Source organism: Anastrepha obliqua, chromosome 4 (genome assembly GCF_027943255.1).
Source record: "Anastrepha obliqua isolate idAnaObli1 chromosome 4, idAnaObli1_1.0, whole genome shotgun sequence".
Taxonomy (NCBI): Eukaryota; Metazoa; Arthropoda; class Insecta; order Diptera; family Tephritidae; genus Anastrepha; species Anastrepha obliqua.
The window spans coordinates 88546491-88563019 of NC_072895.1; the positions used below are offsets into that span (position 1 = coordinate 88546491).

At 38.6% G+C, this 16529-nt stretch overlaps 1 non-coding gene across 1 annotated transcript; it reads right to left on the reverse strand.

Annotated features, from left to right (window-relative positions):
- Positions 1-16005: 16005 nt before the first annotated feature.
- Trnak-cuu (transfer RNA lysine (anticodon CUU)) lies at positions 16006-16078 on the reverse strand. The gene has a single exon. It is a non-coding gene; the product is annotated as a tRNA-Lys (tRNA).
- Positions 16079-16529: the final 451 nt, after the last annotated feature.

The following is a 16529-nucleotide window of genomic DNA, read 5'->3' on the forward strand; positions in this document are numbered from 1 at the left end:
ATTTTGTAGATCCAAAATCGGTATCAAATGAGGAAAAGTCAGACATAAACCATACTTTCTTCTAAAAGCTGTTCAATTTAGAGGTGTCGGAATTTGAAAATTGAAATGAAACAACCAAAACTCAAATTTATTTGGGCAATCTGTATTATTTTTGTGTAGAACCACTCAGGATATTTATTTTTTAAAAATAATCCCTTTCAAATGTTGGTCGCAACGGCGCCGTAATTCGGCCATCCGTAAGCACCAATTTTGAATGACTCGCTGGAGGACTTCGGTTGGTCTCGTGAAAAACTTTAGTAATGTTGGCTTCTAATACTTCAACCGAAACTGATTTATCCCGAAAGTATTTAGACTTTACATACCTTCACAAATAAAAGTCCAAAGATGTGATAGCACACGATTTTGGTGCCCAATATACTGGTTCGAGACGAGATGTACATTTTTTGCCGAAATGACTACGCAGTAAATCCATTATTTCACAATCGGTATGACGGCCATAGCGCCGTCCTTTTTCAACCAAATGTTGTGGTGATCACGGGCTCTAATTTCCGGCATCAGAAAGCCGTTTATTATGGCGCGTTAGAGGTTGCTATTCACTGTTACATTGGCGCCAGCCTCCTCTTTGAAGACATATGGGCCGGCGATTTCTTGATTCTTCCAGCCCAAAAGCCGCACCAAATGGTTGTTTTCAATGGATGTAATGGCTGTTCTTGAATGCCTTCGGCTTGCTCTTCAACCTTGGCTGAACAAAATTGACCTAGGGCGTCAATTTTCGTAATGCAAATTAATAAAAACATTTTTCTAATAGCGGTCGCCCCTCGGCAGGCAATGGCAAACCTCCGAGTGTATTTCTGCCATGAAAAAGCTCCTCATAAAAATATCTGTGGAACAACATCAAGACGCTCACCACAAATAGGAGGAGGAGCTCGGCCAAACACCTAACAGAAGTGTACGCGCCAATTATTTATTTTTTTTTAAATTATGAAATGTCAATGACTACTGAAAAAATTATATATTTAGTTTGACAGTAGTCAAGCGTCATCTGCCAAAAAAACCCTATTGGAAAAAGTGTCTTCAATCTGATCACCCTTTACTTATATATTAAGGAAATCATACAATCAGGGTAATTTCTATTATAACTTTTTAGTTTTGGCCTTTTATTGAATTTTTACAAAATAATTTATGATTTTTCGACTATATATCACTTCTTTCTTCAAAACTTCTTGGTACAGTTTTTATATAATTTTTTCATCATTTCATCATCAAGGAGACATCGCACTTTTGGTAGTGTATTCTTAACAGATGTAGCGGATATAAGGCATTTAAAACTAACGAATCTTTGCTCGTTTATAAAAGCTACAGAATTGTTTAAAAAGGCACCCATAGTGAGGGATAAGTTCCAGTGGTACCACAATGGATCTACGACAGGTCTATCGTAAGTGTGTTATTACGACAGCCACCCTACCTACTTACCTTTCATAATTTGATGCGCAATTTCCAACTCACAATTTTACCCACTCCATTTGTATTGAACCCACAGCCTTGGTTTCCCTTTAGAAGGCCGCATATGCCCCATTCCATTTCCATCTGTGAAGGCCACCCGCATCTGCACAGTTACGCTCTTCGTCCAACGTACGCACGTATGAAAAATCACAATTAAATTGCAACAACGCCATGGCAATTCGTCATGTCGCACCAGTAAAAGTCAACAAATTAATCCCAACTAGATAGATATCCCGTCCTTTGGCGGCCAATAAATGCAGTTAGTGGGTTGAAATGGAAGAAGAGGCAAGCAAGTAGCTGCATAAAATATGGGTATCGGTTTAAAAGTTGTTGTAATTTGTAGCTTGAATGACAATTGCTGAAAGCGGGAGAAATGCAAGCTATGGCCCCTGGCAAAGGACACCAATCCAAATGAATGCAAGTTCGAGCACAAGCAGTTATTTACCCGCGGACCTCTACCAAGGCGAAATTGCTTGTCTTAGGTGATGGATGCGTGCAATGACGTCCACAAGCAGCGCGCATATCTCGTCCGTCTTATTTACAACTTTATTACGTCGCTTTTGGTTCCACGCAATAGTCGCCGGTCGTTGGGTAATGTAATGGCAGCAGTAAACAAGTCATTAAACATCTCACGCGCAATTTTCCCTTTTGAATATTTTCATTTATCTTCACTAAGTATGGATACGCTTTTTACTTTTTATCTATTGCTTTGTTTGCTCCTTTCAATGTTTGCTTGACTGCGTGCCCTCGAAGGGGAAAGTTCTGTTAATGCAGGGAAAAGGCGCAAGCTTTCTTTTTGGGTTGCAGTCAAATTAGTTATGAATGAGTGCTTCCTTCCTTCCTTCCTTCTTTGCGTGCATTACAAACGAAGTTATCCTGTTTTATTCTCTGCTTTGGTAATATAATTTCCGTTCCCCTGTTTTTGGTGGGAGCATTACAAGCGATTAAATTCTATGTTCTAACCTTTAGTTAAAGGTTAATTGAGTAATTTGCGTACATTTGAGAAATTATGGCGTTAGTAAGAAATGATAATGTCATATGTGAGAAAACATAAAAGAGGATGAGAGGAAGAATGATTTAAGGCGGGTAAATCTAAGCTCTACGGAAATATCTCCATTGGTGGTATCGATCTCGAGGATGTACAATCTTTCCTCCATTTAGGCCGCTTTATATGTATATGGTAGGTCTCTGGAGGTTCGAGCGAATAAAGAAGACTGTGGCGACATTTGGCTCTGTGCAAGCAATTTGGAACGCATCACACGTTTCACTGCGCACAAGACTGTGAACTTTTAACTCCAACCTAAAGTCGACTTTACTTTATGGCTGTGCGACGTGAAATGCGATGTCAGCTGACACAAACTCATTACAAGTTTTTGTAAGCAGATGCCTTCGAAAAATTTTCAAAATATTCTGGCCAAATATTATCTCGAATGCTGATTATGGGTCAGAACCCAGCAGAAGTCAATACTATTAGAGATTCGAAATACAAAATGGGGCTGGGTTGATCATATTCCACGTAAAGGAAATAGTGACTTAATAAGGGCCGCCATTGACTAGAACCCCCAAGGAAGCCGCAAACGTTTAAGACCAGCCAATACCTGGAGACAACTGCTGGATTCAGATACCCGCGTCATGCAGCTTAGTTGAAATTAAGTTAAGAGATTGGGCCCTATGCTCCACACTGGAATTCTAGGAATTTATGATGATTAATCTTGCTTAACATATGGTTTAGTATTTTTTGAGCACTACAATTCCCTAGGCAAATCGAATCGAAAAAAAATTTTTGTGAGTTAAATTTTATATGCACTAGTAAATGAATAAGAAATTTTTTTGAAAAATAAACTGAAATACAAGCACTGATTTTTTACGTATTCACCCATTTCTTGTTCAATAATTACACCGGAAATATTTGATAAAATTTCGCCATCACTTTTTTTGAATGAAATTTTTTATTATTTTTCTATTAAAAGGTAGATGCTGGACGCAGTTACGAATTAGATAAAGCCAGCGTCTTTATTACTTACCCACACTGGGAACTGGAGGGTTAATTGTTAATAAAAAAAAATCGTAACCCTGTTTTACTTGATTCATAATTACGGCTCGATTCACCACTTCTCTGCTCGCTAAAAAATTTCGTTGAACGCCAAGTAGAACGCTTTGAAAGGCACGAAAGCAAAGCAATGCTGCCAATCATGTACAACTTTGGATTTAAGGGTCATTTTTAATTTCATTCACTGCTCACAATGTGGTTGGTGAATCGAAAGCAGCTAATATTTATGGTATGTCGAATAACTTTACTCAAAGGATTTTAAATGACCGCCAAATAACTCTGCGCAAGCTCAAAATTTAGGCAAAGGTTTTGATAGTTGATTTTACTTAACTGGGGTACCCTAAATACAATGATGTTTCCATTGTGTCAGATTGGCGCCAATTTCCGAGATAACGGTACTAGAAAATTTGCATGAATTCCATATGGGCATGGATCAATAAGAAATTAAATCATCCATGCCTAAACTTTGCTTTGTATGCCTTTAAAAATGTTAAAAATTCATAAAAAATATTGTATTAAGTTAATAAAATATAAAAAATAATACAATAATATATTTCATTATCCCTAATTAATGTTTTTTAGGGTCCGCCATATAACTTTATGGAATTAAAAATGCTATAAAAAAGGAACTACTCAATATTTTTCCAAACTTTTTTTTTTTTATTTTGAAGTAGAATCCTTCCGGTTAATGATGGAACACAACTTCATTCATATGGCTGCCTCGGCTAGCCATGCACCATCCCATACGATCGGTCCAATTTTTCAACACATTTTCGATTGTATGCGGTTGTATTTCAGTTATGACATCGCGTATGTTGGGCTTCAGTGCATCAATTGTTGCTGGTTTGTTGGCATAACACTGGTCTTTGACGGCACCCCAAAGATAATAATCCAACGGCGTCAAATCGCAGCTCCGAGGCGGCCAAACGATATCAGAATTTCGGCTGATAATGCGATCTTCGAAGACGGTGCGCAAAAGATTGATCGTAGCATTCGCTGTGTGGCAAGTAGCGCCATTTTTTCAAAATAATGTCGCAATATTTCCCAGCGTTCTTTGAGCGTATACATAACCATTTTCGTTCAGCGGAAGAATAAAACTCATTTTCTATCAAATCAGATGACAGCTAAGTGTTACCATTCTTCAAATAATACCTAGTTCAAATCCGTAACGATAGATGGCGGGCCCTATATTTGAACAACTAGCTGTGGGGGAGCTCTATATTATGGAGAACCGATTTCGATGATTTTCATAACTAGTTCAGTTAATCTTGAAAAAAAGTTAAAATTTGGGCAAGTTTTTAAGTACCGTTATCTCAAATGAGATCCCAATTAAGTAAGATCAACTATTAAAATCTTTGCTCAAAGAAAAGGTCAAAATCTGACCACAGCGAAATTATTTCCTATCGTCTACGTTTACATTCGGCCTGTTTTTTTGATTTAACGAGCGACACTGGCCAAATTATCACGAACCCAGAAGATAAGAAACGTATTTGAAAAGATTGCATTCTAGAACTACTTGCCGACAATGGAAGTCTTAATCCAACATCAATATCTACAGATCTTACAGGTTCACAACTAACATTTGCCTCAATTGTGAAAGCAATAAAATCACCCAAATCTAACAAAGTTGTTGGCCCAGACCATCTGCCAGTGAAAGTATTAAAACTAATCGACAAGGAAAAAATAAGTATACTAGAGAACTTATTAATATAATTTATGTACTAAACGTAAGCTATTCCATATTATACTCGAAGGAAAAATAGAGAAAAAGCATAGGACGGAAGCAGAATCGGACCTGACTCAGAAATATTTGCAAATGGACTAGGGATGATTGGAGAACTCATTCACACTGCGGAAGATAGAGAAGCGTTTTCACTTTATATTGAAAACTCCTCATAGGTAGGTGAAATGGTTGAAGTACCACTCTGGCACTACCCAAATAGCACTAAAGCACCGTTTTGATACCAATATGAGATACCAGATATGAGATGGAAAATATCTGCAGCCAGTCAAACCTGTTCATGTAATGGAAAAGATTGATGAGATTTAGGTTTGCGCACTGCCCCAGGCTTTCGAAGAAAGGAGTGCCCAGTGACCTTAGTAGTCTATCTGTCAAACCCGTACATTTACAGAGAAAGTGCTCAATAGTCTCCTTCTCTGAAAGGTCCCCACAGCTTCTGCAATGGGGATTAAATGGCAACCCTAGCTTTTCCGCGTGTGTGCCGATCGTCCAATGACTGATAATCATAGCTACAAGTTTCGAAATTGAATGGCGTGGAGTCCAAGGGCTTTCTGAGTCCTTCGTACCTATATTGTACTAGGGCCATAGGATTTGCGAAATACCACACAAAGAAATGGAGCTCCATCTGATCTGTGCTTTTCTGAGAAATAAGTTGTGCAATACCCTTAAACAACTGTCAGGGGGATGCTGATAACCGGGTAGGAGGTCTCTGAGACCAATTCAGTCCCCTTTCTGGCAAGCTCATCAGCTATTTCACTTTTGTTCTATGTTCGTATGTGCTGGAACTCAGATCAGAGAAATGTTAACTGCACAGCGCAGAGATTTGATCTCCGCCTTACAAGATTTGATCAGTTTGGATTTGTACCATGGCGTCGTCAAAACATTGATCGCGGCTTGACTATAGGAGATAAGACTTTTGCCTCACAAACATTAGCAGTATTCGGCAGTTTAAACGAGATAGATCAATTGGCTGATTTAGAGAAAAGCTCTGCTCCGACTCCCGATTCCATCTTAAAGCCGTTAGTGAAGACACAGGTGCAACCTTCGGTGCAGATTTTCCTCTCGAGCCACTCCTGCCTACTTGGAAAGATTGCCCTAGAACGACCCTCAAACTACAGTTTGCGGATAGAGAGGTCTGTCCGAGTGTACTTTAATTTCTATGTAGGTTCATTTAACTCTCCATCGGTTGCCTTTTTTAAAACCTTCGCTTTGGCACCTGGGTCTGGTCTTTTTTCATCCCGTTCGAGGATCGTTTTTTAAAAGGTTATATCCATAAATCGACAGAAAATTTAATTTTAGGAAACTATGTGGCTATAATAGAAATTTGTTAATTTCACGTCGAAAGTCGAAAAAATCTGGCACAGGTGTCCAACAGCCACTTAAATGCAAAACGAGGTTATGTATTTAAAATTAATAAATGTGACCGCCAACATGCAATAATGGACAGGCAGTTCAAGAACAAGAAGAAACGTCACATGGCGCCTAGATTAGATTCGTATCCAAAATGGGACGCCAGGAGGTCTTGGGTCTTCTTCGCACTTTGCGGATTTCAGCCCTGCAAACTTTGCCGGCATCTTTGCGCAAAATGTAGCCTATCCACCCAAATCGTCTGCGTTTGATGATGGGCTCGACTGGGAGCTCGTTGGTTGAAATAAGCAAATCCTGGGTTGAAACAATACGAGACCACCAGATTCTCAAAATTTTGCGTAAGCACACGTTGACGAAAGATTATAGCCCTCGGATGAGCACGGATGTAAGCGACAAGGATTCGCAGCCATATAGCAATACCCATTTTACGTTGGAATTGAAGATTTGTAGCTTAGTTTAGACTGATATGGGATTTGAAACTGTGAAAATGCTGCGCGAGCTTTGTTGATACGGTGTGCGATATCTTCAATTGTCCCACCTGCTGGTCTGAATTTACTTCCGAGGTAGCAAAATTCCGTCTTAGGATTGATCTCTTTTCTATACACAGTAAACCGGGGGGTCTCGATTTGCGAACACTTTGAAATGAATTCAGAGTTGCCAACGTTTATTTTAAGGCTAACTTTGCTTGCGGCGGCGCTGAGCTGGTTCAAATTTGTTTGCAGATCTGACCTTTTGACGGACAAAAGTGCTATGTCATCTGCATACGCTAATTCTTGTAAATGTTTATGGAAATTCCAGGGTGCGCCGCGTTTGCCTGTCAGCGCTTTATTCAGCACGTCGTCAAGGATTATGAGAAATAGCAATGGCGACAAGAGGCAATCTTGTTTCATATCGGATTTCGGGCGTATCGCATCCGAGAGTTGTTTGTTGTGTAAAATTCTAAATTCAAGACCTTCATAATGAGCTTTGATAATGCTGATGACTTTTTCTCGAATTCCTCTAGAACGCAATGAAATCCAAATGGAGTTGACTGCCATTCATTGATTCGCTCTAATATTACGCGGAGAGTGACGATATGATCGGAACAGGACCTGTTTGTACGAAATCCGGCCTGCTGTTTACGTAGTTGGAGTTCAAGATGCGTTTGCATTCTATTAAGCAGGATTTTCTACAAAATTTTGGAGGGGATGGTGGTAAGTGTGATGCCCCTATAATTTTTGCACACGTATAGGTAGCCTTTTATGGAACTTTCACGAACATCCCGCTCATCCATTCGTCAGGCAGTTTCTCGATACGTCAAATCACATCGAAGAGAGGGAAAAAATATCGCGCCAAAAGGGCTGGGTTAGCTTTGAGGATTTCAGGAGGGATCATATTCTATTTCTTCTAGAGTTGGAGTGGAGGACGATATGGATGATGATGATGGAGGGTTGGAGTGTGCAAATTGTGTAGGTGACGGCGTAGAGCTCGATGATTGAATTGAGATTTGAAAGTTTAGCACTTCGGAGAAGTACCGGAACCATCTAGTCATTTGTTCACATTCTGATTTAATGAGGGTGCCATTTTCGTCTTTAATGGGACGGTTTGCCCTTCGTATTTTGTTGTTGCTTTTTTCCTATTTTTTTTGCTTTTTTTTGTTTGAATTTTACCACTCCCCTTCAGTGGATTTCTTAAATATTCACGTCCCAGTTTCTTTTAATATTAGGTGCGCAACTAAGTTCCCGCTGTTTGTCAATTGATGTCGCTAGCAGTGCCTGTTAGTCGATTCTAACATAGCCTAAACGTCATAAACCAAGCTTAGACATATGGTAAACAAACTGCGTTGACACATTAGTGATTTTGTTTTAGTATCAAATACTTTTGGTTTTGTGAAAATGTCTGATTTTGTGCCGAAAGATCGTCATTTGCGGGAAGTGTTGATTTTCCTCTTTCATTCGAAATAAATGGCGGCTGAAGCGCGTCGAGAGATACAAAAAGTTTATGGAGATGCTGTTTTAAGTGAAACAACGTGCCGAGATTGGTTCCGTCGCTTCAAAGACGGTGATTTTAATGTTGACGCCCGTCCGCGTGAAGGAAGGCCAAAAACCTTCGAAGACGCTGAATTGGAGGCATTGCTCAATGAGGATCCATGTCAAGCGCAAGAAGAACTTACTTCAGTATTAGAAGTTATCCGCCAATCCATTTCCAAAAAAGAAAAGAAAGTCATGGGGACGTCGTCGCCTCGGCCTAATATTCACGCTGCGAAGGTTATGCTATGTATTTGGTGGGACCAAGTTGGTGTTATTTGTTATGAACTGTTAAAATCAAGCGAAACCATCACTGGGGATCGGTATCGACTTCAATTGGTGCGATTGAGCCGAGCACTACGCAAGAAGCGACCGTAATACGCGGAGAGGCATGAAAAAGTGACAGCATGACAACGCTCGCCCTCACGTTGCCAAGCCGTTAAAACCTACCTGGAAACACTGAAATGGGAAATCCTACCCCACCCGCCATATTCTCCAGATATTGCGCCGTCCGATTATCACCCGTTCCGATCGATGGCACATGGCCTAGCTGACCAGCAGTTCCATTCATATGAAGATATCAAAAAATGGCTTGATCCGTGGATAGCCTCAAAAGATGAACAGTTTTACCGCGACGGTATACGAGACCTACCAGAAAGATGGGGAAAAGTAGTAGCCAGCGATGGGCAATACTTTCAATGATTCACTTGAAACAATATTTTTTCAGAATAAAGTTGTATTTCCATCAAAAAAAAAAACAGTGAGAACTTAGTTGCGTACCTAATATAATGTAAAACGATTGTTGTTTTCATCTCCAGCTTCTAAAATAAAAGTAATTAAAATACGCAGGTCTGCAGTAAATTACCAGACACCGTTGCAATTTCGGAGAGATCTGATGGATTTAGTATTGCCAAGACGAAATTTAAAATTTTCTTGTATACTTTAAATCCACCCCAACAACATTTGGCGTAATTTGCATTACAAATGCTGGGGTATGGCTTTGCGTTTTATATTTCTCGGTGAGTGCACTCGAAATAGGAACATCTCAAAGAAAAATTGGGGGAGCTATATCATGTACTTACATGAAGACCAAAGTACTGCCATTTAAATATGTGAAACTTTCTGTATTTGTGCGACTGCTGAGAAAAATTGCTAACGCAAACTATCAACAAACTAAGATGAAAAACAAAAAAAAAAAAAAAAGGAAAAGAAAAACCAACACAAGTGCACTTTGGGGAAATCTTTTCAACTATTTGCGTATTCAACTGTTAAGTGGAAAAGCTGCAGCACATTTAGAGAAATGCGTAAAAGTGATGGGGCGAGAATATTGGAAAGTATCAGCTTGTCATATTCTTAACAAAAGTGTAGTAAACTTGTAACTGGCAACATTTGTAATATTTGCTTGCGTATTTGCAGTTAGCGGGAGTGCGATGAGCACGCACACACACACCTACCCACATATACACAAATAAAATTTCGAGTTGAGCTAACACATTGGATTAGGGTGTGCATGTGTCCGTCGCGGTGGCAGTACTGCCAAATAGGAAAAGAAAAAAATTAAATAAAAAAAAAGTTAAGCATAAAAATCCAAAGCGACGCATTCTAATAAACACTTGGCGTGCAAAAGTATCTTTGAAATGGACGCACAAACACTGCTGGTGTGGCAAATATCGTTGACGTTGCTTACTTCATTTTCTCCCTTTGTTTGCTTGTGCCTCACCGCACACTTCTGCTGCTCCTGCAGCTACTGTTGAACGTCTCCATCTTTGGCGCAATCCTTGGCCTGTCATAATTCAGCATACATTGAGCTGACAGTCCGGTTTTAAGTAAGCCATTTTATGTGCGAACACAAACACTCATACGCTCTCTCTTTCTGACTCATCCTTTTGCATATTACTTGCATATCCTTGCACATCCTTGCACTTTCTTGCTTTGCAAAGCCAATTTCCAATACAAATCTCCCCTTCGAATCGTTCAATTTTGCGTTGGGTAAAGTTTTTGTGGCATTTTTAGTTTTATACTTTTCAAATCGAAAAATTGCTGCGTCAACGTGCGAGTCTTCTTCGCTTGGCATAGTTTATTTTTCAGTGTAAGAAAAAAGGAGCGCGAATAAGAGGAGTGAAACTCTTCTACTACTTTGCCTTGTGGCGTTTGCTCTTAAATGGATTTTGCGTTTTGTTATCACGAGTAACGGTATTAGAAAATGACGTACATAAATAATTTGCGCATAAAGTTGCCAAGACGCAGTGTTCGTTGAGGTGGAGTAATAACAAAGGGAGCGCGAATAATAGGGATTTCAGTTTTTATGTGTGCTGTGTCAAAAATTGAGATTTACTGATTGTGGGATCAGTGCCGGGTGGGAAATAGAGATTTGTTGGTGATCCTAATATAGCGTGACCATTTGCCATCCATCGTGGGGGAAACTCCCTCGTTCAACAAATCCTAACACCCATAAATCCCTTGGGACAATTGAAGAAGAAATAATTTTAGAATGGAGGCAAGCAATCGGACAAACGCCAGGCTCAGTATTTCAAGTATTTTTTTTTTAAATGGCGGGCACTTCGCATTTTTCACGGTACTACGCTTTTCTCTGTCAGGGACATCCGCGGCAATTGCAAAAATACGCTTAAAAGTGCTGAAGCTTCTTTTGTTCGCTTAACATAATTTGAAAGAAAGCTGCTTCAAGTTCTACGACTATTTGAAAGTACAGCAAATTTGTTGAAGAAAATTTCCGTCACAACAATATCGATTACTTTTGATGACGAAAACTTACCTTATCACTTTAAATGTCAACACAGTTTGCTATTCTAAGCTGTTAAACCATAGTTCTTGATAATGTTAGATTTCATGTAGCTAAAAGGTACCCGATATGTGATAAATGACATCATTTAAATGTCCACTATGTGCACGTCTACAGGCAGTCGACGAGGAATTAAAATGTTCAAGGAATCGCTCACACATTATCGCATTGTTTTCAGGAATCTCAATTGGAATATAGTGCTTCAGCTCTGAAATCGTTGTTGCCTTATTCACTTATCATTTTTTTTTGTTGAGAAGAGGAAGCTTCAAAAACCTATGGCCGAAGCCATGGTGTGGGACTTTAAAGGGGGGCGGGGAGGGGTAGGGTCACAAAATCGAAATTTTTTTTCTTCACTCATCTTATAGTAAATCATTTCAAGAATGTTGTGTTAAAATTTTAAGTGGATCGGAGCAGAACTCTCAAAGTTATAGCCTTTGTAGGCACTCTACCTCGAATGCGGAGCATCGATAATTTCTCAGAGTCATTTTTTCAAACGCGTTTTTCCCGAAACGACTTCTTAAAAGTCGGTGCCAATCACAACTCCGAAACTATTCAACCGATTCTTTTCAAATTTGGCACACGTTTTCTAAATCAAAAATACCTCCCCCCTTGTTCTTCGGGACACTGCGGGCAGTACTTTCGCAGCCTTTCTTCTTTTTTAGAAACGTTCGACGGTTTCTGCCCAATGGTGTTATGTAATCTATACATCTCAACCGCGAGCAGATCGATAGGCCCGTCATCACATGGATTGCGTCATCTGAGACAGTGCGATAGGTACTGGCTATTCGCAGGGCGCCAAGTCTGTATGTGGCTCGTATGTGTTGGAGGTACGATGGCTTCGTGTTTGGCCGGATTGGTGCTGCGTACAGAATCACTGAGCTCGTGACTGTTAACAGGAGTTTCCCTATACTTACGCGAGGGCTGACAATATTACGCATTAGTCTAGTCAACGCGTTATTTATTCTTACGGCTTCTTCACTGACTGTCTGTAAATGATGCTTAAAAGTCATTTTCGAGTCAATGAGTACTCCCAGATATTTGATATATGGGTGCGACCTTAAATCATGGTCAGCTACCGTAATCACTAACTCTTCACGTACCCGTCGTATTGTCAGTAATACGACTTCAGTTTTTTGATCTGCAAGTTCTAACTTCACCTTTTCAAGCCATCTTCTAATTTTTACAATTGCATCGTTGCATAACGCCTGCAACACGTCCAGATGCTTTCCCACTACCACTAACGCAATCTCGTCCGCATATCCAATGAGGGTAGCATCTTCAGACATTCACATATACTTGACTTTTCAAAACACCTTAGTCTGGTCAGCCAATCCTTTTTTCTATCCTCGACAGAAACAGTTTCTTGACATTTGAATGACCTGTATTGGCTTTGAATTACTGACCCATTCTGATGATTATTTTCCACAAAAAACAAAAAAATACGAATTTCCGATATATTGTTCTTAAAGAGCTTTCAGTTTCGTAATAAGTTTAAATGACTTTGACGCGTTGTGTTTTTTTTGACAAATGTCAAACATGACTTAAAAGAGGTACCGTCTAGGAATTATTCACTACTGACATCTAGTATTTTATTCCCGCAAAATTTTGTACACTAGTCCGTAAGATTATATGTCTTGGCATGATGAATAAATACAAAATAATCCGTATAATTTAAAGCTTTAAAAATATTTGTTAAAATTATTGGCTTATACTTTTTGTCGATATTCTTGTATTATTTAGAGTGTTTCGGGTCTTGGATATTTAATATTTAAATACAGGGTGGCGCACGAATCGTGCTACAAAAACAAAACGTAATAACTTTTTTTCTGTGTGAGTAATCGGCTTTTTTTTTTATTTTGCAGATTAATATTTAGATTTACAAAAAATGGAGGCTTGGGATACCGAAAAGAGGATTTGGATAGTGCAGCGGTACCATGCTTTGCAGTCCATCATTTCCGTCCAAAGGGAATTTAGGCGGGAGTTTGGCGGCACTCCCCCGAGCAGATGGACCATTATGAGGCTGGTGAACATGTTTGCTGAATCTGGAAGCATCGCACGCAGACCGTACCATCGAGATCCCCATGTTCGGGTCGAAGCCACAATCGCGGCTGTAGCATCGTCAATTCAGGCAAATCCAAGAGTTTCGACTCGTATCTTGTCGGCGCAAATTGGAGTTAGCAGACGGTCATTGCAGCGGATAGTTCATGATGACTTAAACTTGTTTCCGTACAAAGTTCAAATCACAAGCAAATTAAACCCTCTGGATTTGCCTATTCGCCTGGAATTTTGCCAAAAAATTATTGAAATGGCCGAAGAAGACAACAACTTCATAAATTGCTTGTTTATGTCTGATGAGGCCCATTTTGATCTAAACGGCAATGTAAACAAGCAAAATTGCCGTATATGGAGTCAATCAAATCCGCAAATACTCCATGAGATGGAACTGCACCCAGAACGAGTCACAGTTTGGTGCGCAGTTTCATCAAGGTGCATTGTCGGGCCATACTTCTTCGAAGAAAACGATGTAACAGCGACTGTAAATGGGGACCGTTATTTAAACATGTTGAAGGAGTTTTTTTATCCAGAACTGCGGCGAAGACGTATCCCTTTTAACAGCATTTGGTTCCAGCAAGATGGAGCAACTGCACATATAGCCAGACCGGTTATGGAGGAGCTTCAACGAAAATTTAGAAATAAATTGATATCCAGAAATTCCACTTTCCGCTGGCCCCCAAGGTCACCTGACCTCACTGCACCAGATTTTTTTTTTATGGGGTTATCTCAAACAAGAGGTGTATAAAACAAAACCAAGTAATTTGACTGAATTGAAGCAGTCCATCACAACAATAATTGAGGCGATCCCGACTTCAACCCTTCAGTGCGCAATGAACAATTTTCTCATCAGGTGTCGCATATGCGTGAATGAGCATGGAGGTCATTTACGTTCTATTATTTTCAAAACTAATTAGTTACATAAAAAAAAATTGAATTATCTATACAATAAAAAAACTAAAAAGTTAAATACATTGATTGGAAAAAAAGTTATTACGTTTTGTTTTTGTAGCACGATTCGTGCGCCACCCTGTATTTTGAGAGGTAAAGCATGAAAATTAAATTTATAAATTTGTAATATTATTTTTTACCTTAAGCCTTAAACTGAAGTTAAGGTGTGTGTGGAATGGAGTTTCAAAATTGTTTATAACACTAATATTAGTACAATAAGATTTTCAACTAATTTTTCATAGCTCGATAAGGTCATTAAAATTGAATATTAATTTTACACATTGCGATTGCAAAGAGTTTTTAATAATTATTTGTAATACGAAAGTTTCTGCCCCATGCTGCGACTAGGAATGGTAATATGTGCAGAGAAATCTTTCTTTTTTCCTTAGTAGCTCTTTAGTTCTTCCTAAAAATGTCACCTGAAGTAAATATTATTAAGAAATAGAAAAAAAGAAAAAAAAAAAAATATGGCCGTCCTGCATCGTGCTTTCATTTCAAATACTGAAATAAATACAAAGAGGTCTTTCTTACTTTCTAACAATAGTATGAAATCATAAATTACTTCATTTTTATAAATTATTAAAATTTATTTCGGAGTTCAACAACCTCAAAACTAGTATTTTCCATGGAACTGAATTTTTCATTTTTAATTTTTTCTGCTCTGCATTTTAGATACAATGCGAAAACAAAAAATTTAAAAAATGAATGGTTAAAAATGGCATAAAATGTCAACCCGCTGAGAAAATTTAAACTCCACAAAGCTTGCCAGAACCCTGAAGCTATTTAGCAAAAGCCATTTTAACCTCACTTCACAGCAACCCCTCCGATACTCTTAATCAAAAACACCAATACACTGTAATTAAAGCACATCTAGGGCCTGTCAAACTCACGTATAGGGTCTGTAGTAAAAAGGGAAGAAGAAGATGGTTTTTTACTTTTTGATCTACTGTATATAATATTATTTATATATATATTATTTTTCAAAATTCGTATTCAGACAAAATCAGTTTTAGCACTCTGGCATGCTACAAAGGAGTTAGTACACGGTGGCGCAAATTTAATCACCCTATTTATTTAGGATTTATAGTTTTTGCAAATGGCGTCGTACGTCAATCACATTTGACATTGGTAAATTAGTAGCTGCAGTATACAAACAGACAAGCGATGGAGTGCGTAGAGGTCAAAATAAAGACTTCTATAGATCAAAATAATTTTTTGTATATTTAATAAAAAAGTCATTCAAAAACAAAGTTGGTTGATTGATTTTTGTATTTCTGTACCACAGTCTGGATTGATTCACGCGCCATCTAGCGGACTAGTTTGTGTTTTGTGTATATCAACATGCCTTCGAGGTCTGCGCTACGATTTTGCCTCTGGATCAGTTTCTTCAAAACGATAGCAAAATTTGTATCGACTAAACGAGAACGAAAGCTACTTACTTATTGAAATGTATAAAAAATATGTACATTTAAATAAAAATTATGTACATATAAAAATGTAATTGTTGATCCAAACCAAAAAAATATTAAGTGTGCGCCCAACGTGGGGCTCGAACCCACGACCCTGAGATTAAGAGTCTCATGCTCTACCGACTGAGCTAGCCGGGCTGTTGGAACTAACTTGGCCAAGAACGGTCAATGAAATTGGTAATATGCAAAAAGACTAGAATATTATTAATAGTTTTCATTCATTTAATTTTATTATTTTTATATTTTTATTATTTTTCATTAGCGCATTAAGAATAATTCAGACGTAATTTAGTAGAAAAACATATACGAGTATTTCCATACATACCGAATAGAATACCATTGATTTGCAAACATTTTTAAAAGGCGTGCTGTTACGTGCAACAACAAATTATAAAAAAAAATTAAATTAAAATATTTTCCAATAATGGTCGCCCCTCGCCAGATAATATCAAACCTCCGAATGCATTTCTGCTTTGAAAAACTTTCTCATAAAAAATCATCTGCCTTTGGTAGGCGGCATAACACTGCGGGATCTTCCACTCGTTCCAAAAAAATCAAAACGCACTTCAGAAATTGGAGTAGGAGTTCG